Source organism: Anguilla rostrata, chromosome 4, assembly GCF_018555375.3.
Source record: "Anguilla rostrata isolate EN2019 chromosome 4, ASM1855537v3, whole genome shotgun sequence".
Taxonomy (NCBI): Eukaryota; Metazoa; Chordata; class Actinopteri; order Anguilliformes; family Anguillidae; genus Anguilla; species Anguilla rostrata.
In genome coordinates this window covers 28,576,203-28,600,485 of record NC_057936.1, presented here as the reverse complement: position 1 = coordinate 28,600,485, position 24,283 = coordinate 28,576,203, and the positions used below count along the sequence as shown (strand labels likewise).

Here is a 24,283-nt window from a genome sequence, read left to right as displayed (position 1 = left end):
ACAAGAACAAATGGAATTTTTGATAAACAACTTGTATATTTATTTTTTTATCATTAAGATAAATGCTGCCATTTAAAAAAAAATTACCGTACCCATATTTTGCCATCTATTACTGTACTTTTTAAAAAAAGGAATCACCAGTTTCTGAACATATGGTGGAAAAAACTGAACATGAAAACCCTAAATGTGTATCACTGAAGTTCTCATTGAGTTTACAAAAATGCTTGCAAAATGTCGATGTAAGAGATTTTTTAAAAATTGACCACTACACACTACCAGAGCATGGCAGAGAGAAAAGGGGTTTCATTATGCAAAACTGAAGATTCGATAAATATCTCCTCTTCAGGACACAGAAACCTGACAGGATTGTTACAAACCAGGCAGTGTATCTGTATCTGTACTGTTCAGAAACATAAATATAGCATGACAACTGAAAATAGACTTAAGGGGATGGGAAACTAGAAAAAAAACTTATGAATATATTAACATCTATGACAGTGCATGACTTCAGTCATGCACTGAATGGGCATGATAGCACTGTTTATATCCAAATTATTGGCAGACACTGTTACAATATGATGGCTTGCTGATTGCTATGACAGTCTAGAGATTACAGATACCGCTCAAAAGTATTACAAAATATTTAAATATTGAAATTAATATTTTTTTAAAAAAAAGGTTAATTAGCCATTTATGAAGACTCCATGTGTTGAAAAGTAGTATGGATATGTAATAATTCCTTCTGACACACTAAAGAGTGGAAATATCTGAGTGATGAAGGAACACATGGAGTCTTACCTGATGCTACTGGAATGTGATTAATTTCATCTTGGTTACCTGACTCCAAAGAAGGGACAGGGGCTCAAGCTACAGTTGGGCCCTATCTCTGCACGAAAACACCTTATGTGTTAGTGCCATATGTGCCGCAGGCTTCTAACATTTCATTTAACATATAATGCTCGCATTGTGTCACGCGTGAGTGACATTTCCCAGAAGTTGACAAATTTGTGGAGGCTGGCAAAATGATTTTCAGGCATTGTCCAAGCACACTAATGTTACAACAGTTACACATTCTGTCCCATGATAGAGCAAAAAGGCAAAAAGAGGCTCTTTCTATGGAAAAGTTTACAGTAAGCATCACCAAAGAATGAGAAAGGAGATAAATTGAATGTAATCCAATTTAAACCATGGATGACACTTTACAATAAGGTCACATGAATTGGCATCAACTAATGTAGTTGTTAACATTAATTAATGCACATGACAGGACACATGCATTAAGGATGAAATCAACTTTTCATTAGTTTGTAGTTAACAAAAAACACAAACTAATATATTAGTTACAAGATTATTCATACATTTGCAAAACATAGGATAAAATTATAATTAGGTGACCTTTAACAAATACTGTTTTTTATTACAGAAGTAATGGCATTTACTAATGTAGTTGTTAACATGAATTAATGAGGTTTAAATGCATTAACAAAGCTGTACAAATGAACTTTTTAATAGTTAGAAGTTAACAACTACATTAGTTAATGCCAATTCATGTGACCTTATTGTAAAGTGTTACCGAGCCGTTTAAACCAATAATTTTTTTGTCAATATTAGTCTACGCGCTGCAAACTATGATTGGTTTTAACAAGTTTTGTGCAGGTAAAATGTAACTTTTATGCAGTGTATACTTCCCATTTTTTCGGGAAAACACTATGAAAATGTCAGTAGCATGTCAGGTTCTATGCACTGAATCCAGCATTTGACAATGTGGGAACATTGTCCTCAGTCATTGTCCGTGGTTAATTAGCGACAAGTGATATAGATTACCTGGAAAGGGCAAATTGATTGACAAGAAGGCTCTATTGTCCACTTGTTGATGGATTACTTGAAGTACATGTGAAAAAAATGTCCAGATAAACTTGTGTCTGTACTCTACAGTAATAAAAAAATAAATTAAAACAAATTTACTTTAAATTATTTTAAAATAGAAATTTCTTTAAAAAAAAAAAAAGAAAAAACCCATTCTATGAACATGTTTTCAATGTCACCAGTCACCTATTCCAACAGCCACCCTCCTGCATGTATGCCTGGAGCTTAATTAAAGGTGGCAATATGCTTTCAATCTGTGAGCCATTAAAGCGTACAATCACAGTGTTCTTCATAATCAGTACAAAATGCTGCCAGGAATATTAATACACTAGTCATTAGGCTCAGATCATTTAATTCACACTCACATAAGTGTCCTCACATATAAATAGTAAAGGTAAAAATCCATAAGACATTTAACACACGTACGAGTATCAGCTAGTGATTCACATCTTACCAGTCTCCCAATCACTGCCCTTCACATTAAAAAAGTATTCATTTTAAGGCGTTGTAACTGCTAACGGTAGAATTAACCATTTAATTTGTTTTACAGCATCATATATAACACACAAATCACTCAGCAAGTATTTGGTGGTGTGTTTAATGATGATTAAGGAGTTCAACTCTTTAGCAGAGCATACTTATGATTATGACTGGGTGTCTGTCACAACTCCACCATTTATTTATTCATCGCAGACCAATCAGTTGCGTTATCACTTTCAGGTTTAAACACTAGATTTTCCCGACCACTTAAGAGTCTATAAATCACTGAATGTTCTCTTTATCCCCTCCTCTGTATAATTCAGAATGTTTTAAAATACTATTGCAGTATGTCAACAGTATTTGCCGTGGATTTTGTAATGAGTAGTACATAGAAAAATTAACATACCATTCCTTGGATCTTTTTTTCTCCCTTTTTTTTCCCCTGAGTCTAAATTATTTGTTCCTCTTGTTGTTTATTTGTCAACTTCCTGTTTGGATCTTTCTGCTATCGACTACTGTCATTTGCTTATACGACTGCCGACCACCAATATCAGGAAGAGGTTAGGTAGAAGGGAAAGGCGGGATTTAAAGATAATATAGGTATAGGTATAGATAATATGTCTTATCCAACCACATAACTGACTTTTTTTGTGATTGGTGATGGTGGAACTCCTGGAAAATCTCAGCTGCTTTGATGAAGTGCTTCGTAGGTGATGTGGATTTACTATAATCCTTGTAGGAGAATCAAAATTCCTTTCTTTCTTCTCTGAACTTTGACGTGAGGAATGTACTAAAAACAGCAAAAGACCTAAGAAAAAATGATACACAAACATCGCTCTCTTTCTCTCTCTCTCACACACATTGTGAAGATATGTTAATATTGTGTGATATGTCTTTCCCTGCCACCTAAACACGGTATCATTTTGAAGAAATTTTTTCACAACCTTTCATAATTTTTGGGTTTCTGTAACAACATTTCTTTGTTTCAAATGTTGACAGCATGTGAGGTATATATCCATATAGTTCATAATTGTTTTTCTTAAAGTACATGAGCAGTACACAGATTATACTCACAACAGTGTCCTTCAGTGAGAAAACTATTATTGGGCACCCACTACAATAATGTCAATGTCTGCAGTTCTTGAACAATCAAATTTTGTTTGCGCTATTGGAATTTCTATTAAAAAGTATTCTTGTTTCCAGCAGTCATGCAGTTATGGCTTAAGGTATACATACTTAAGTTTCTTGTGGGCAATGAAATGGAGCATATGTCTATCAGTAGAGTACTGTTATTGTCAATTATGCTCCACTCCTGGGATAAATCCGGGATTTTGAAAGATATGGATGAATTTTTTTTCTAGTCTCATTCTATGCTTATAGCTGCAGATGACAGAGCAAGGTTTCCCAACCTGTAAACTAGCTCTGGGCTGTGGGGAAAACTCCCAACAAACAACCAAAACAAATAAAAAATTCAAAACAAAACCTCCATGAAATTAAGAGATATATATGATACTCAATAAAAAAAAGTAATACCAGCACGCTACTGTTGTGTTCCCAAGTGATATAGTTAGCTAAATCCTTGAGCAGTGGCAACGTTTTTACCAATTTGGTCTTCGTCAGGTGACAAAGCGATACTACACACAACGCTCCCCGCAACCACCAGCGCAAAGAGACCTTGCCTGTCTGTCTTTTCCACACTTGTTCATCTAATCTCAGCTAGCATCCATATAACAGAAAGCAAAGTAAAATGACTTTGAGTTACATTTCAGAGATAGATAGAGAGAGAGTGAGAGAGAATGAGAGAGAGAGAGAGAGAGAGAGAGAGAGAGAGAGAGAGAGAGAGAGAGAGAGAGAGAGATTAAATCAGACAGTTTAATTCCAGTGTGATACCTGAAATCCCCTTTTACAAATCCAAAAGCCACTTGGCTACAAATCTGGACATGGATGCTTTCTGTTAGCAGAATTTAAATGTGAGTGAGAGCCTGCAGCAAAGTAACATTACCTTTAAATAACCTAGAGATTTCAATGAACGGCAACGATGCTTCAATGATTAAAAAAAATATATAGCCTATATTTGCACAATGCATAATATTATCATTACTTAATTTTCATCCTGTATTGCTTAGGTTATTATATTACATGCATTTGATCATATGGCATGTGGTTGCAGAGTAAAAAAGGTCAATCAGGCCCATTCCTGAATTAATCTTTATTTATAAAAAAGAGTAGTAGTGTGCCTAACATTAAGACATTAAGATTAATTTCAATTAATATTTATTATAATGAATATCTGGTATAATATTAAGCATGCATAATTGGCACTTCATTCATTGATATTTTTCCAGGGGCCTAACCACAGAGGCAGTTCTACTTCTGTGCTTGGAAATTCCTCTTTAATTTAAAATTTGTGTCTTTAAAAGTGCAAATATCAACAACAAAACATTATTTTTCAAATATACTTAATGTAAATTTGATCTTTCAAGAAAAAACAAGAAAATCACATATGTGAGGACAGTGCTGTTTTGCCAACGACTATAGTGTTGAAAATATAACTTGCAGTAATGACTGCATAGATAACTATTTCTAAACAAATATATTCCCCCATCTATTTTATTCAGATTATTTAAAACTAGTGTATTGTTCAAGCAAAATATACAGTTATATGTTGAAGGGCATCAAAATGTTTTACAATGGTCAACTTTCCAAATGTACTTTCTTCTCTTCAAAGGATTGGCAGGGTGGAAGGCTATTTCCTGAGATTATAAATAAGACCATTTTAAAGCTTTATGGATGGTATTAGAGCATTTTACTCCTGTGGTTTGGACAGTTAATCTTTGAAAAAAGTTCATGGGCTCACAGTCGGGGCCAAAGACGGTCTCCGGCTCTCAAATGCAACTCACCTTTTCGACACGTGCTCTTGCGCCACATCTTCTCCAGCCACAAAGCCACCGGGATTTATCTCCTCCAGCCACACCCGTGGGATGTTCACCGCTGAATGACGCAAGCAGGCCTCCACCTCACTGGGCCAGACTGCACGATCCCATCAGGTCAAAAGCACAAGCAAACTCAGCTTGCCTTTTCCTTGCCTCCATACACATCCATCACAGCCCTGCCGCAAAGGCAAGGTAGACAGAGATTTCAGGGTCAGTGGTTTGTCCAAATGTTTGGCCACTGTTATGACATGATTCCCATTTGCACATGCTTTTGTATCATATAATTATTGAAGAGGTCTTAATACTATGGATTTGTGGGTGTATCATAACAGTGAAATATGATAATTGCTTCTGCTCCAATACATTCCTTTATATACAACACCAATTATAGTATCTTACAGTTATGCAAATTGTCCTATGTGCAATCTATCTCAGATGTTTTGGCTATTATTTTTAGTGTATCACTGCGCATGATCACGGTAACCCATAAAATGAAATCATATCTGAAAAATGACCCATATTATTGGTAGATCTATTATTAGCAGTCTTAGTGCCCCTTTGAATTAGAGAATATCCAATAATCAATAAAACTACATTGTAAGGAAAGTGATAAAAGTGATTAAAATTATAATTAATATAATTAATCTTTGAATTTGAGCTATACATTACTAAACTGCATGGCATGGATACACTTTCATGTAAAACAAAAATAACTGGCTGTATAAGGCAGGAGGAAAAGATTATTTATTACAGCCACATCCTACATATAGACGTACCGTATATTGGCATACATACAAAGAATGCAACTAGATAGGCCTAAATTGCTTTTGGACTTTAAATCTTACAAAGTACTGTATTACGTAGATTTGTTTAATTTCAATTTGATTTATTTCATTTATGACCAATATATTACAATTCAAGGTATTATTGAATACATATACAGTACAGCTCAATAAAGTTTTGAGCAAAGGCATACTTTCCTATTTGGCTCTGTACTCCACAATTTTAGATTTGTGATACAAAAACTCATGTATGGGTAAAGTGCAGATTTTCAGTTTTTATTTAAGGGTATCTTTATACTGTATATTTTTGGTTCCACCATGTAGAAATTACAGCACTTCAAAAAAAAAAAAAAAAAAAAAAAACTATTCCCCCATTTCAGGGCATCATAATGTTTGAGGCAAATGACATTACGATTGTTTCTGATTTGTCAGGCGTGTTCAGTTGCTTCCTTAGTGAAGGTATAAGAGGGCTTTCAGATTCTAGCGTCTTTATTGCCTTTGCAGTCTGTAAGGGTAACGCCAGTAGCCAGAGCCAAACCAAACGTGGTGAAGCAGCAGTGAACCTGATGAATTTTATTTATTTATTTATTTATTTACAGTGCCAGTTCCCAAAAAAGTGCAAAATATATAGTGAACAAAAACTACTAGAAAATAAAAACTGTACCTAACTAAAGTGAAGAAGAAGAAAAAAAAAAAAAACGAAATCAAAAATGCAGTACTTCACAAAAAAATTGCCTATACCTTGTGGGCCAAGTCCGCTAGCATGCTGAGTCAGGACTGCCAGGAGGAACTCTGAACTCAGTGCTTTATACAAGTAGCTCCTCCCCTGGCATGAACCACCATAAATTCAATCAATTAGCTTAGAACTGCCAAACTACCATAAATAAACAATACAGAAAACTTGAAACCAATTACGAATTTAAGAAAAGAAAATAAAGTCACTTGAAATGATCTACACGCAAATTATAAATAAATACAAACATTCCCTGAAAACACTTCAGTGGTAGCTACCATCTACCCCCGTCTACATTAGGTTGGTTTGTGATCTTGCTCCGTTTGGCAGTTCGTGGAACTGAGACGCAGAAGTGAGTATGATTAACATGGTTTTAACGGTCAATGAAAATAGCGGTGATATTTGTGTTATGCAACCAAAAGATTAAACAGAAACATTCACACGCTAGACATTTGATACCTAACAGTAGAAATAACACATACAAACGCAACATTACAAACTTGCAGCAGCAGGCCTTATCTGACACAAGAAAAATAAATAATCACATCATCAGAACAGAAGTATACCTAACACAAACGCAATTGACCCCCAACGTGGAATAATCCGGCATTTTCTGAAAACAGAGTCGCGCGGTCTTTAATAAATACGAATACAATGGCTTACTTGCTCGTCACGGAGTATGTTATTGGTCTTTGTCATCACGAGAACCAGAGTTTTGCCAATGAAAGTCAAGGAGGACATAAAGAGGCTGAGAAATAAGAGAAAAAAGTTAGAGAAGTAGGCCAAACATAAGGGTAACCAAAATCAACTGTTTGGAACATCATTAGGAAAGCTAGCACTGCTGAGCTCAGTAATTCATACACGGATCACCCAATATAGATGTAAATACCTCAAACGTATGTATGCAATACCCTACATGTATGTATCTACACCCTTTGTGTGCATGTAGCCTATATAAAATCGGTGTGCTTTCTGTTTATTGTCTGTTCATGGAACTTTTTGTATTCATACATGATTTGGCAACAGACTACAATAATCATTTTCCTCCTACTGTCTACCTAAGACATCACTAGTATTGTCAATGCACTGAAAAATTGTCACCACACGGTGGTGGGAGTTATAGACACCAGACTACTGTATTCACTAGGCTACTTTTAAGCAAAAAGATGTCATATGGGTTCAAACTGAAAGTTTTACAAATCAAAAAACATTTTGAACCACAAAACTGACAGTAATTATAGGATCATTGTTAAACCAAAAGTGCATGATGAGAAATGCTACATTCACAGTTGATGATAAGGACAATGATGCTGGATTCTACTTGTGTAAAAAAAAAAAAAAAAAATGGATTTGACTTCAAATGTTATTATAGGCCTACTGTTTTAATAACAATATTTAGAACAACGCAGTAGAGATAACATGCATAGTCTTACCTGTAGTTCCTCATCAGACCCATATCCACCAGAATGTGCTGAGGATTTTAACTTGTACTAGCTTGTAAGTATTACCTGTCAAGTGTTTTTCAAACTGTCTTCCGCAGGGCGGGAATCACGCAGGGCTAGTGCACCAGATGACCCACATGCTGCATGGGTCTGCTGCCTGGGCTCCTGCAGGTAGAGAAGGAAAGAGACCAACAATTTTGCAGCTGATTCACACCATCACCAAAAAATGACCTCCCTGGAATGGACAGTCAGCAGGTTCACACTGTCACCTCCTCCTGCATCCACAGCACAGGAAGCAGAGCAGGGCTGGTTGGCAAATGTCACATTTGGTGGGTTGCCAAGGGACCTGACCATTTTGGGTAAGACAGCATGTAATTTGTAATTTGTATTTTGCTAGCCTGCTGAAATAGAATTAAAATACGCAATGTAAAAGAATTAGACAAATCTTGAAAAATATATTTTTTTAATGAATTAATTGATCATTTAAAAAAAGAATACCTAATTAAATCTATGTTTTATTGTTACTGTGTGAACGCAAATTAGGAATTACTTTTCTTAGCAGATATACACATAAATAGTCATAATACCCCAATTAATATTTTAAGGAACAAACAAACGACTGTGACACACATTATTTATTAAATTGACAGGTATCCAAAGTAAAAAAAAAAAAAAAGAATTACATTCAATTTTTAAAAAATTTACCAATGTAAAATTTTTAAGTAGTAATAGGAATAATGTCCCATTAGTAACACAAACTGTTTAGAAGTAGTAATTTGAACGTCATATCATGTAAAATGTATTATCTTTTCATAAGTTTGACGTGTATGCTTAGTCTGCACACCATAATTATGTAAATATTATTAAAATCATCAGCACATCATTGTTTAAAATGAGGTGTGCACCATACAGTAGTTTTAATGTAGTACTTATTGTAAGACCTGAGGTAATCACAGTTGAAATGGTAATGAGCTGTGTGGGTGTTGGATGTTCATAGATGGCCAGGAGGGTGGATGACAGACTGTATATTTTGCTAGAAAGATTGTATGGTTCAATACTCTGCAGTTCACATGTGGTCCCTGATTCCATTCTGTGTTTGCACTGATTTATAGTAGGGACAATCAAAGGCATGGCCCTTCCTGTTTAAAATTTCACCCTAAAAAATTAGGGTGAAATATTACATTTTGAATATTTTCAAGTCTGCAAGTATTTCAGCTAAATGTTTTTTGTATGCAAATCATAAATTAAAATACATTTCATTCATTTATTTTGGTCCTCAGAAACAATTTAATTAGCTATTATAATTTAATAATAAGTAACAGGCCATGCTTGTGGTTACCTTGTTAACAGCAATACATTGCACAGCTAACATTTTCTGTAATAAAATAAGATGAAATATATAATCTTGAAATATAATATTAAAAAATTTCAAAAATCTATATTTCATCATATTTATGTCATCATATTTAGTCTCTACTGTTTATACCATTTTGCTCTGCATCGCAAGAACTAAAGCTAGAAACATTTGGAGGTGCACACCACCATACAAATGTCTTATTGTGCTGATGGTTCCCTTCTTTCCCGAAACACAGCCAATACTGCTTAAATGGCTTAAAAACCACCCAGCAGTGCCATGATCACAACTTCACACTCTGCCACACATTCCTCAGCACTCTAATTGTTCAGATTTTAATGCAAAGGTCAGAGGCAGGAATCCTTGCTAACCATACACGAGAAAGTAAACAAGACCAGGTTAAAACCTAGTATATGGCTGGACTGAACCAGCCGATGTCACAGACATGCGCGGTGTAACTCAGTCAGTCAGTCAGTCAGTCAGTCACAGACATTCGCATTTGTAGGGCCGGCCCCGCTGTTGCAGCCCAGGTACATACAATTATCAAATGAAATGGTCTACTGTATCTCTCTGAATATCCATACACTCTAGGCTCTTGGCAAACATTCATTGAAAATTAAATTCACTGAGCATGAGCAAAATGTGCTCCCAGGTCCTCAGTGGCTGTACATTGTAATGTCTTAACCAGGACGTGTGTATGTAGGGCTTACTAAAGTTTTAATCTCGGGGTGCAAGAAAGGGTTACTTTGATGTGAAATCATATCTGATACCATCTTCCCCAAAGGAATGGATGAAGATATGATTTGACACCTGTACTTAAACACTTGCAAAATTGTTCTTTTTTGTGCGATCTTTCAGTATGCCTTGCAAAAACAATTGAAACTTAATTTTATTTTCTTTCTTGCCATAGCAAGTGTGTGAATTTATAGCTACTATGGTTGGTATATATCAATATACACATTTGTTAATTTATTGTCCACTTTAAAGCACCTCTTTTGAATGCTTGTAACACAGAGGATGAAACGTATAATGCACGTAAGTATTTACTTTTTTGATAATGTTGATTAAGACAGCCATTCAAATTTAGACTTCACAGGTTTTACATGAGACAGTCATTCAGTACATTTTAAAATTATCTTTCTTCTGGGAAAACAGTGCAGTAGTATTTCCTTTGTGTAATAATATGCTATAGATTAAATATTTTTTCTTTGGATAGGGTGTGCAGTTATTGAAAAACATTGCATGAAAACAAACAATTGAGGATTTATCATTGTTGAGAAACGTGAAACCTAAAATGCATTTAAGAGAATCAAATCAATGTTCCTGAAACAAATTTATTTTACTGTCAGGTAAGAATGGAAAAATAACAGCCGGAAAGATACTGCACATGCAGGCATGGAGACGTTGTCTAGACCTTGAAATAGCAACAGCGCCATTTTCATTACAAACTGAAGGTGACACCGCTGATGTCAAGGCAAGAAATATAGGCCAATCCTTTCTTTTGCAAGTACTGTCATATCTAGCTTCACTGCCTTATCAAGTTACAGGTGAATAGCAGCACCAGATAAAAAAGTAAACTCTTCTATATTTTCTCAACATTTAATTGTGAGAAGGGCTTCATGTACTTTAAATGAAAAAGAATTACATTTACTGCAACAGGCATTCAGTGCATCTAGACATCATTTTGTCCACTGTTAAGAGTCTTTATATCTTTTTTATATCTTCTGTGCCTGGCTTTGAACTCTCCCTAGGGTCTATGCTTTCAATGAGTCCTGGTTGTCTGGTCAATGCATTAATATCTTTTGCTGCAAAAACAAATACTTCTTAGTTTCTGTCTGTCCATCCATGTAAAAACCCCCTCGAGTGCATTTTTGCTGAGAATGGGTTAGGTCTCTTTACAGTCTGTTCCTGGTTCCATACACTAAATGAGCATTTGCCAGTGGATAGTAGGGTAACTGCAATCTGCTTGTGCAATCTGAGCACAAAGTGGTCCCTTCTGTGACGGCACAGTCCCATTCTTCAGATTAAGTCGAACATTCTAAAGATGTGTATTTTGAAACACCATTTTAATTTAAGAGCATAATACAATTCTATTTTACTGCTAAAAATGTGCGTGCATGTGCATACAATTCGTAAAAATACAGTATGGAACTCTCTTTTCACGTAGGTGAATGATTGTTATAACGATTGCCACGTTATAACATTAGGGAGTCAGCGATTGAGCGAGTCACCCAGCCTCTCAGTAAGACACATTCACTGTTCTTGTCCAGCCCTTGGGTTTGAAAAAATGTTGAAAATTAAAAAAAGAATCGAGAACAGATGTGGTAATGTGAGGTATGTCTTAACTTATCTGACATACAGGCCTGTATTCATATATCCTTAACATTCACTTATACATAAATGCAAGTGGTTCTCTCTTTCTTCACAAACTTAGTTTAGAAAGTTAGTCTTAGTGATTACTGAACTAACAAAAACATTATTGCTTTGTAAGGACAAAATGTTGACTGAATCCCAATGATAGTCTAGTTTTCCACTTATAGTCCAAAAATGTTACCCAGGGAAACATAATTTATCATTGTGAAGAGAAATCTTGCGGCCTATGATGGAATGCTGTTCCGCCTAGGATCTGGTTTTGCCCTGCACTCTGTGTCTGTTGGGCTTGGCTCTTTTTCGCCATAACCTTTTCCCATGCATATCAATTTAAGTAAATGTTAATATAATACTAACGAGCAATACCCATTTGTAATTTCTTTCTAATGGATGAACTAGTTCTGCGTTCCCTTGTAGTTTCAAGATAATTAACCTTGGTATATTTTCATACATGTTCCTTTTGCTGGCCTTCTTGCATAAGCCAGCTCCAACATTATTCATACTAATTGCTTTTCATAAATCACTGCAGAAGGAATAACACAAATCAATGCAGAAAAAACTGCAATAGTCATACAAAGAAGGGTTTTAATTCACAACTGTGCAACAAAGCTCTTGTACTGCATTGCCTCTCCCAGAATAGATACTCATTGGAAACTACTTTCTCTGATACCAAATCTTGAATTTATGAATTCAAGCAAAGATTGTGAAAATATGAAACAAAGTGCATAGACCAGCAAGATTAAATAATTTCCATAAATGTACTTGGGGAAGAGAAAGTGAAAGCAGCCTTCTGCCCTTTACCCATCTATAAATAAACTAAGCTTCGCACTGCATTAAAATAATGTCGAAATAATTTCATGTGGGGTAGTCATTGCTCTTAGAATAAAAATGAGTCTTAGATCAAATGTTCTTATGACCCCTGGCACTGCAGATTATATTAATAAAATGACCTCGCTGGTCCCTCATAGTACAATACTTTTGCTTAATTTTTCAGATGAAATTTGAAACCCTGTACTTACACAGTATGTAATATATCAAAAACAAAACAATTGTCAGGTATGAAACCACCTCTTCTTTTAAGCCTAGATAAATAAAAATGAATAATTAAAAAAAGTATTTTAAATGAAAATAAATAAATGACGGTAACAGTTAAAAAGGTGGGAACTGCAATATTAAGTCAGTAAACTCTTAAAACTTTCTTATTGAGGAACTGTGTGGAAAGGTTGTGTATTTGTCTGGCTGGGAGAACCTGGCAGCAAACATGCTATCCAGAAAAAGATGCGGGCCCAGGGAATAGCGGCTTCACCCAGAGGTGTTTCAGTCCATCTGGGATCGTTTTGGGATGGCTGTAGTCAATGCTTTTGCATCAAGAGGAGTCAGCACAGAGCCCTCTGTTTTTCTCCCTGGGACAAGGCAATGCAAGGTTAGGCAGTAGTCCTACAGGTGGAGCTTGTTCCAGTCTATGCATACCTTGTTCTGTGCAAACACTATAATCCTCCCGTTCTTACGGGTGCTATTTGACAGAGGACAGTCCGGCTACAATTAGAGAGGACTGCTGCTCGCGCATCCCCAGGACTGTCTGCTGAGGATATCCACCTGATTAGGCAGTTTTTCTGGTGGCATAGGCCGCAACATTTCCTCCCACCTGGGACCTGGAGTGAGTATTGAAGTCTATCATGTGTGCCTCATTTGAGCCTCTTGATTGTCAAGCTGAAGTGGTCCTTTGTGCCCTTTGTGGGTGAGAGGTTGTCTTTCTTGTGCCTGGGTCTACATAGCTAGGACTGAATGTCTCAGGGTGACAGATCAGTTATTTGTTTGCTATTAGCCTGAATTGCACATGTCACGTACCCCATATTGCTTTTTTCATAGGAACATTTTTAAGAATAAGGGTATTCTTGCACATTGCACAAAAATGGCAATGGATTGGAATTTTGCAGAAGGAATGTTGTGCTTTTCTTACATGAGATAATCAGTAAACTCATGCCTTGGCATGTAGTGCAGGTAGAGAATGCTGACATCATTCTAGAATAAATGCCATAAGATTGGGTTCACATCTAGTGACTAAGAAAGCCATGGCATGTGGACATCATTGTCATACTCAAATAGGAGCATTGTCACCCCGGAAGACACCTCTCCCAGCAGGAAAGAAATGATACACTGGGAAGAATGTGATTGCTCATAATCATTAAGTAGTGATTAACATTGACCTTGCCTTTTTTTAGCAGATGTGTGTACCCAAACTATTCCAGGAAAATTCACAATACATAATTACAGATCAAAACATTTAATTATGTTTGGCCACTACCTGTACATACATTTGTGTATACATACTGTATATAGTGCAATCCATAAGTATTTACATCCATATCCAGTGATCCATGTAGGAATTACAACCCTTTTTATACATGGTCTCCCCCATTTTGGGGGCCAAAAGTAGTTGGACAATTGGCTGCTCAGGGACCAATTAGTATCTGAAGTAATATCTACTTGTGAAGATGAGGTTTTTGACTATTGCACACACAAATGTTATAGATAGGACTTACATTTAAGGTGCCCAATTTTAATTTACCCAGTATAACTACATTATACTTGATTGAAAGATTAAGAGTGTAGAGCTGAAATGTACTTTCTGTAAGTGATGTTAAATTAAAGGTTCTTATGACAGAAGCATAATCACAAGACATATTGCTTAAACTAATTCATTTAAAATATAGCATTAACATCCATAGCTGATGTTTAACGTTATGAGAAACACCTTGGTGCAGTCACATTTTTTGTGGCAGTTTTCCATTCATGGATTCTGAGATGTATGATTATTTGTTTAATTATATGTACACTCCAAAACTAATTTAAGTTAAAATGGCTTTCTGTGACCTGTTTTTAACAGGTTTGTTGAGACATACTAATATCCCAGCACACACTTAATAATATACAACAATTTGTGTAAAACATCGATATCAGTTGTTGCATTAAACAATCTTTGTCTCAATCTGCCTTATGGAGTACAGCTGATGTATTTTCGTAGCCTATACCAAGGTCAACATAACTTAAGAGGCTTGATTAGGCATCGTTACTTATTTTACATGACCTTTTCCTGTTCAATATTCCCCTGAGGTTGTGCACAAGCATCTACAAAACACAGCAAAGAAAAATCTGTTGTAATTACAGGATTATTCTGTTCATTTCCATGGTTAGGCTCATGGAATCTTTAAGAACTATTAAAATATTTTACCTAGTTCATAACAAACTAGATATTCCGACATTATGGCCAAGTACCCAGAATGGGAGACCAGCAATCTTCATCCAAGCTGGAAAGCCATGTAGAGTGGCTATGAAAATGACAGATGACCGAACAAATTACTGTGATATACAAAAAAGCCGATGACGGGCTACATGTCCATGCTCCCTAAGCTGAGCTTGATTTGTGCGTCATCAATTCGGCAACAGGTGCATAAAATGCCATAGAGACTGGGATTTGCATACACGATGACCATCACAGCATGGAATTTGATTTCCAAAGAGAGTCACACCTGAGAATAGGATAATATTGATAAAATCTATAAAAGGTAACTGATGCATGCCATCCGTAATATATCTGTTCTCTCTTTAAAGAAAATTCATTCCCAGACCCAATTAAACAACATACACAAACAATCTTCTCTTTTTACCTTTTCTTTACTGTCCATTCCATAGTATTCCTCTCTACTCTTCCTCTCTAAGATAATGGTGTATTGTGTTAAATGCAAGTGAAGGCCAGATGCCACACCCTTGGATCATTGTACCAAAGTGGACTAAGAATCCATCCATTTATCAAACATTTAAGATTACAAGGTCTTTCTAGCTCATATAAATTAAAAGCATGTTTTAACTAGACAAAAATCACAGGCACAAAAATCTTCCCTCGCATGAATGTGCACAACATGTCTTGGCAATCCAGTCATTACTTTTCCAGATATGTTTGGCCTGATGGTGGTGCTAAAGGAAAGGTCATGGTGTCACCAAATCAATAGTTTTTTCCACTTGGGAACATGAATGTGCACTGCACATTTCATGGCAATCGGGCCATTACCTTTTGAGATATGTTGAACACAAATTGAAAGTTTGGCCTGATGGTGGCGCTACAAGAAAGGTCATGGAGTCACCAAAATCAATTTCTTCCTCTTGGGAACATGAATATGCACAGCAAGTTTCATGGCAATTCAGCCATTATTTTGAAAAGTAATGGCTGAATTGCAATGGAATTTACTGTGCACATTCATGGATGGAGAGATAGACTGATGCCACTGCAGGACATTTTCTCCTTGGCGGAGATAAAAATATTGTTGGAAAGAGTGTGCAGATAACAGCAGTTGTGAACTTGTTTTCTACATTAATACTGATGAATGGTCAGATGCTTTTTTGAATGAACAACACTAAGATTTATCTATAAGAATCTTTTATATTATCTACCAGCAGTTAATGGTAGGGCATGTTCTGACTGAAACATTAAAGCATTTGAATACTTAAGTATCCATATTAGTTATGCAGCATTAGCACAGACAATCCTTTAAGCCTATGTCTTAAAGAATATTGTCATATTTATTATTCTGCATTGAAAAAGACAAAAGCCCAAATATGGAGCAAACTCTTAAGCCAGACAAAAGTAGAAGAATTGGACTTTGGGCAAATATTCTTTTAATGCTCTTGGTAACAAGAGGTTGCTGTTCACACCTACATGATTTAATTGTTTTTCTCTAAGTGTTGAGTTAATCTACATACCCTTCAAGTGCATATGCTCAAGTATGATACATGGATGGTGGTGAAGCCTTGAGACTTTGAAGACAGATGATTAATTTGCCCAATGGATGTGATGTATAGAGCCTGATGAATGTATATGGGATTAGTAGCTCAGTTACCCACAACTCTCAATAGTTACCACCAAAATGTGTTTAATTTGTTTGAGGCACCTGTTAAGAGTGGTGATGCTGTAATTCAGTTTTATTTTATCCAGTTTTCATAGTGGAGAATGGGGATGGAAGCAACAACCTCAGCAATAATGGACTTCATATATTTATAGTGCATTTTCAATGTCATGTGCATCAGCCTATATAGTTCAGCAGTGATGCTGGCCTACAAGTTACAGATGACAGAAGGACATTCATGTCTCTCTGTGGATTTTTCCTCTCCTACAAATAAGCTGCATGCAGTTCAGCCTGTGTTCCAGATGAAGACACTCTCTGACGGAAGCAATGATTCAGGAGATCACAGATTTACTCAGCACAATTGCTTGTTGCACACCACAATCCTTAAGTAAACTGGACATTGATGTTTCTGCTTTCAGCATGTCCCTCACTTCTGGAAAGTTTTTTTCCTGTCTTTGTTGGAAGAAGTGTCACCAGAAATAACATGACAAGGCAGGCAATGTGGCTTTTAAAAATTAAATATGGAGAGAATGTATTTCACTGCTAACTTAGAAGGTCTACCTCTGGGTGGATTCACATAAAAAGTTTTGTAATCCCTTGCAATTCATACTGTACAACACTGGACTCTCTGAAGAAGGAGAAGAATGGCTATGTAGCCATTTTACACTGATGCTGGATATTGAAAACATTCAATTAAAAGTTGCAAAATGGGGAATTGTCATAGCGAAAGTAAATAAATACAAGCTACTGCAACAAATCAGAGAGAGAGAGAGAAAGAGAGAGGGGGGTGTGTAGAATGATTATTTTCTAAATTTACTGTTGTTATAGGGGGAACTGACCTGGGACTGCATAACTTATTTATTTAATTTTAATGTTCATACTCACAGCACCCGATTAATGAAGAGTTATTTCAGAAATGATTGAGAAGCCATCATTTCAATGCTTGCTCTGTGTCGACACTCCTGTAATCATTTTATTATTGACTAGGCCATAAAGATCTCCAACCTGTCTGTTGTTGGCTATAACTAACCACGCCACCCATCGTTGTAATATGCTTATATTTACAATTATCCTGAAGCAGCAGTTGCCTTTTTAGTGCACTTTTGCCATCTTGATTGAGAGGAGAACCCTAATGTATTTATATATTCAACATTATTTTCACTGCTGCACAGGCCGAGTATTCCATTTTGACCATCATTATCAGCCACAGTGTGGAGCTCTGATTCTTCTACGCGGGTCTGCTTGAGTGATGTGAGTCATGGAGGTTTAAATCACTTCTCTGCATTTAAAGCATTTACTTGGCAACCACATGTCCCACATGAGGGCCATTTAGGCCATTACAGGGGCAGGTAAAAAGGGTACACAAAACTAGAATGAAAATTGCTAAATCTTTTTTGTCACTGTTACATTAATTACATCAATAAAAAAATATATTCTATAAATATTTTGTTTACCTATCATCAAATGCACACAATAATCATTATCAGTATGAACTTATACAAGGACAACTTTTAAAAATAAGTAATACAACAATAACCGAATCATCTAATAACTTTTCCAACAATAACTTACCTGACAACATATTACAATAGCTTAACAACAATCCATAATATGTATAAATTATATACTAAATGTGTATGTGTGTGTGTGTTGAGGGCTGGACACCCTTACAGGGTTGCTTTGGTCCTGGACCGCCTTGGCTTTCAGAATGATACAATAGCACCTTTTTCGGTGGGCCATGTCTGAATGTATTGATGCCCTCATTATGGTTGACTGGAATGTCTTCTTTCTTAATTACCTACTCTCAATTGATTGCTTCTTTGTAGGGGCTGCAAAGTTTAGCCTTCACAAGCTTTAATTTAGAGCATAACCATTCATTCCATTGCTGCAGTTGACACAGGCAGTGTGACATAAATCTTCAGCAGCTCAAACATATTTAAGAAAACTCACATGGGCATTGTTTTCCTTGAGTATTTTCAACATTATTGAATAGTTTGGAGGAGAACATGGGTATGACGTGGGACACCTCCAGTTAAATTTGTAATACAAATACAAAATTATAAGCTACATTATGTAGATCTATTTATTTAAATTAGGGGCATAGCTAACTGTGAAATTTGTTTCAGATTCTAGAAATTGACAGGTATTTGTTGACTTCAGATATTATAGTAATACATCAAACAGCAGTGCATCCTTTACCATCTGCTTGACTAGGTGACCAAGAAAAAATGGGTAACCTTCTTTCCCATCAGACTAGTGAGATTTTATGATGAAATGAAATTTACTGTGATTCAAGTAAATTTGAACTTAATTTGCTTCATGTCATAACGATTCTTTCTCCCAAGGCTCAGGGTAGGCAACAGTGCATATCAAATTAAGGTGGTCTAGAAAGAACAGAGTCCTTTAATCTCTATTGACTGGTACCAATGAAAACAAATCCACCTTAACATGCTAGCTAGTTAGCGGAAATGCCACTGTGCAGTGCAGTGCTAATCTTAACCAACATGATTTAAACAGTCTGTGTGAAAGCCATATTGTGCTAAGAGACACTAACAATAATATGTCATTTGTTACATATTGGTTGCTTTTTTGACCATTTTGTGGTCTGAATGTGGCAACTCAAAACTACTTGAATCAATGTTGGATTACAATTGAATATACATTTGGAATGGATATGTAATTATCGTAATTGCATGTATTTGTGTTTTGTGTAGTTCTTGTTATTGTATCAGGTTACTCTATTTAAATTCATATCACCTTGGTCAGTTTGGCTTTATGTAATCATTAAGGCTTGTACCACTATTTGCATTTCATATCTAATAATCTCCCAAGATTTTTGGCTGAATCAGGTTTTATTAGTCATTTTGTGTCTTTTAACTATTCATGAAAATTGAATGTATGCAATGAATATGCAGGAATATTGTTTTATACTTGAATAGTGTTTACCTTGGCAGAACAAAAAAGAAGGTATTAATAGACTAGCACATACCATCTTCCCTGCTTTGGTAGTACAGGAGTTGTAAAAGTGACTAGATTGGAGAATTCATTGATTCATCTTCAAGAAATGCATTTTGGGGCTTAATTTAATCAACAATAAAGAATTTCAGTTTGTGTCCCAGGTGCACTCATGTCCAACACCACAGTCCTCCTGAATTGATGATGAATTGCATCCCAATTTCACATTTAAACAAGTGACAGCGTTATTGGAGAGCTTTGGGTTCTAGACCGTCTTTAAGACATACTTGTTCATTTTTTAACAGGTTGACCATTGTTTTAGGCGGGATTCACTGGTTTAGCACAGTTTCTCTGGGCCCCCCCTGCAAGCTTCCTCACCCATCCAGGGGTGGTAACCGTGTACAGTGCCGTGAAAAAGTATTTGCCCCTTCCTGATTTCCTCTATTATTGCCTATTCGTCACACTGAATGGTTTCAGATCTTTAGCCAGAATGTAACATTAGGCAAAGGGAACCTGAGAATACGTAGAACACCTTTTAAAATAGTTATTTCATTTATTTAATGAGAAAAGTTATCAAACACCCATATGACCCATGTGAAAAAACAATTGCCCCGTTTCACCACAATTAGTGGCAATAACTGCAACCAAACATTTTCTATAATTTGATATCAGTCTTTCCCATCACTGTGGAGGAATTTTAGCCCATTCTTCTATTCAGAACTATTTTAATTCAGACAAATGGGTAGGTTTTCAAACATGAGCTGCTCATTTCAGGCCCTGCCACAGCATCTCTATTGGGTTCAAGTCAGGACTTTGACTTGGCAACTCCAGATATTTTATTTATTTTTAGCCATTCAGGCATGAACATGCATTTGTATTTTGGATCATTGTCTTGCTGCATAACCTAACTACCCTTCAGCTCACAGACAGATGACCAGACATTCTTCTTAACAATATATCTGGCACAGTGCAGAATTCATGGTTCCTTCAATAATGGCAAGTTGTCCAGGTCTCGAGACAGAATACCATCCCCACACCATCGCATTACCACAATGTTTAACTGTTGGTATGATGTAATGCATTTTTTTTTTTTAATTTCAAACTCATCTAAAAAGAGTCTATAGCAGGTTTTACAACTCACATTTATGAGTTGTGTCCTTTATTTCCAGAATATAGTTTTGCAATATATGATTTCATAATCTTTATCAAATTAGGTTGTTACTGGTGCATGCATCGATGCTGTAATGCTGGACACGTTTGACAGCACTGCCAGCTCATATGCGGGAGCTTGTCTTCACAAAATACAACTTGGAGAAATTGGAGTAAGGGCATAATAGTTGAAGAAGTATTCCACCCAGGAATGCTTTTCAATGTTTTATTTAATTTATCCATGCTTATGCAAATCAAACATACATGTAAAGTGTAGCTTCAACAAAGAGGGAAAAAATATTAACAAACAAAAAACAGGAAAACATGTTAGCCTTACATTCTGTAGTTTTAGCAGTTCATAGCGTACAATAGTTCATAATGAAGATGAGGAACACTTTTAAATTCTAAAATATATATTTTTTAGTTTATAATTGACTTCAGTGTCCCTCAGGTAGGGGTGGTGGTAGAGCTAAAACAGTTTGTACTCTACAGTTCACTGTAAGGATGAGTAACTATGTTTTGATTTATAAAAACGTTTGCCTATATTTGAAACTTGATTTGACTGTTTGTTTACCTTAGTGTTATACAAGACTGCTATGGCTATATAGCAAATAGTTCATTGTTTGTTAAACACAGCTGTAAAAAGCAAATGACCACTTGTTAAACTGCATTATTATTGGTGTCATTGTAAAACCATGACTTTAATGCTTTAATATCTCAACATTAGCAGTGCAAGTGATTATAATGGTACAAATCAGGGATTTCTGACATTTTATAGAGCTTGGGGTTTAAACTTTGGGTTTTAGTCACACCCACTTCTAGTTTTTATCCAAATACCAATGCAAATACAAATCATTTTTTGGTTGAACAAATACAGATTCAAAGACAAATAGTGGCGTCTCCTTCCACCCCATGGTTAAGCTATTGATCTACACATACCAATTGTGAAGTGGTGGTACCTCTCACTCATTGATTTCTGTGGGGTAATTGTCCCTGATGAGGGGCAGATGTGTGAGTGCTATGGTGAGGTGATGGCACCTCACAGGCATTGGCTCTGAGTTAATTGTCCCTGATGAGGGTCAGGTGTGGGAGTCCTATATCTAGCCCCTGGTTTCTGGGGTTCAGTGCAGACTCATTGTTTGTCATGCTCTTGGTGTGTAGGGGTGTAAAAATCTGCAGAAGTTACTGCATTGATCCTATCTGCAAGATTTGATCACCATTTAGTTTCTTCTCTGAGCTGATTATCTCTTAGCGCTGTGCAGGACATTTTGCCCTCGTCTCCTTAGTTTTCCTTTTGTTTTGTACCCGCCAGGCTGCGAGTGTCATTTTTCTTTTGTAAGTTACTCCACTCCACTGTTTTTCTTGTGGGGTTTTACTTTCTGGGTAGCTACGCTGCGGCGGTGTTTTGTTTCTTTTAGTTTTCTGAGTCCACTGACAGAGGTTTCAGTGAGTGGAGGGAGCGATTATTTAGCTCCCTTTATTATTTGGTAGTTCCCCTGTCCCTTTCTATCGCTTAGCGGTTTTGTGGTTACCCCTTGGGGTTAACTTTTAGATCCCCTCGGTCCGCAGTTGCGTCCCACCTTCCCCAACCCTGACACCAATAGCATCATTGTGAGACTTCAATCATCACTGTGTATCTCATTTTCTGAATTTTTAAAAATGCTTCAGTATTCACCCATGTGCTCGCATGGAAAAAAATAAATAAAAGTAATCAATTTGTTCATGTATTTTTTGTATTATGGTCCTAGAGTCTTGTATAACATGCTAACTAGTCATCAGTGGTCACCTGCCCTACAGGAGATCACGTAACTGGCCCCAGTGTCATTCCAACCAGAAATCAGTATTCTAGTCATAAACTCCATCTTCATGAACTAGCCATGGCTTCCCTGTCAATCTACAATGAAAGAACAGGGAAGATGACAATTACATATTCTTGGTCACACACTGTGTGACCTCACCGCTATGTCAAGCTAAGTGTGTGTGCTTTGGAATGGAGATCAAGTGAAAACTGCAAGCAGTAAAAACATGTCTTTGTATGTATTTCAACTCGGGTCAGGATTTCAATGACAGGTAATATATGATGCTGGTACAGCTTCTGCTTTGAAGTGAGGAATTTTCTGAATTTTGGATGAATAGATGGCAATAGCTTCAGGTAAATGTGCTCCTTTTTTCTCCTTGTAATTTTACATATGCAAACTACGGTTTGTACTGCTCTCTTAGTTTCTGGGTTCTAATCTTATCTCGGCAATAAACAATTTCTCAGGTGTATGAATTGAAATTTAAAGCTATAGGTTGCTTGTAAACAGGAAAAATGAATTTAAATAATTGGCTTTTGTGGTGGTTAGTCCTCCAGAGAACCTTGATTGATGGTGAGGCATGCATGGCCTGCAAGGCATGAACTAGCCTTAAATCATTCTGACCACAATGCATTTATATTCATTCAAGTACTTAGGCATTATCTTGGATAAGAATTTAAAATTTGATAGGTAAAGCACATTTGTAAGAAGGTCAGACCAAATTTTAATTGTTTTTGTTTTTATTAGAAGGGACTTGTCATGTCAAACTGCACAGCTATACATGCATGCAATGATTCTCTCGCACTTGTCATACTGCATCACATCATGGTCACAAGCCTCTCCAACCATATTAAAACCTATTATTTCAATATACAGGCAGGCAATAAAAATCATGGACCAGACACCAATGAGATGGCACCATTGTGATATTTCAAGAAAACACAACCTCTTTACCTTTGAAAATTTCATGACTTTCAGCAATCTTAAACTGGTTTTTAAATGTTTATATAATCACGTTTCACCCGTTTTCTGAATTAGTTATTAGACATCAGAGCTCTAGAAGAGCAACTACATGAGCTTCCACCAATGGTGACTGTCTTGTCCCAATGTACAAGACCTTATTTGGTCAGTCTGTCTTCTCGGTAAAGGGGTCAAAACTCTGGAGCTCTCTACCCACTGATCTAAAACTAGAGACTGATGGCAATGTTTTTAATAGAGGACTCAAATTCTGGCTAAAATCAAAACAACAGTGTTCACATGAATAGAATATGTCTGGTTTATTGTTTTGATCATGTTGTCTTTGCTCTATAGCTCATGTATGTATTTGATATTTGATGTATTTGAGTATAATGCTTTCTTTCCACCTGTATTTTAATTGTACATTTTACTCTATTGTTTTTTTTTTTTTTTCCGAAAGCCTCCTGTGGACAAGTGTTGAGAATTAGCATGTATGCTAAAACACTTAAGCAATGCATCTGGTTTGTCCAATGCAATTGTGATGTCCATGTCAAATAAAACTTAT

At 36.2% G+C, this 24,283-nt stretch overlaps 1 protein-coding gene across 1 annotated transcript in view; it reads left to right on the top strand.

Moving 5' to 3' along the window:
* The first annotated feature begins 6,982 nt into the window (after positions 1-6,982).
* Positions 6,983-24,283, top strand: part of LOC135253120 (BMP/retinoic acid-inducible neural-specific protein 3-like) — a 134,444-nt gene continuing 117,143 nt past the window's right edge. Inside the window, exons 1-3 of the mRNA XM_064332018.1 lie at positions 6,983-7,146; positions 8,335-8,407; positions 8,524-8,595. The gene's annotated coding sequence lies outside the window, so the exon portion shown is untranslated. The remainder of the gene's footprint in view (positions 7,147-8,334; positions 8,408-8,523; positions 8,596-24,283) is intronic.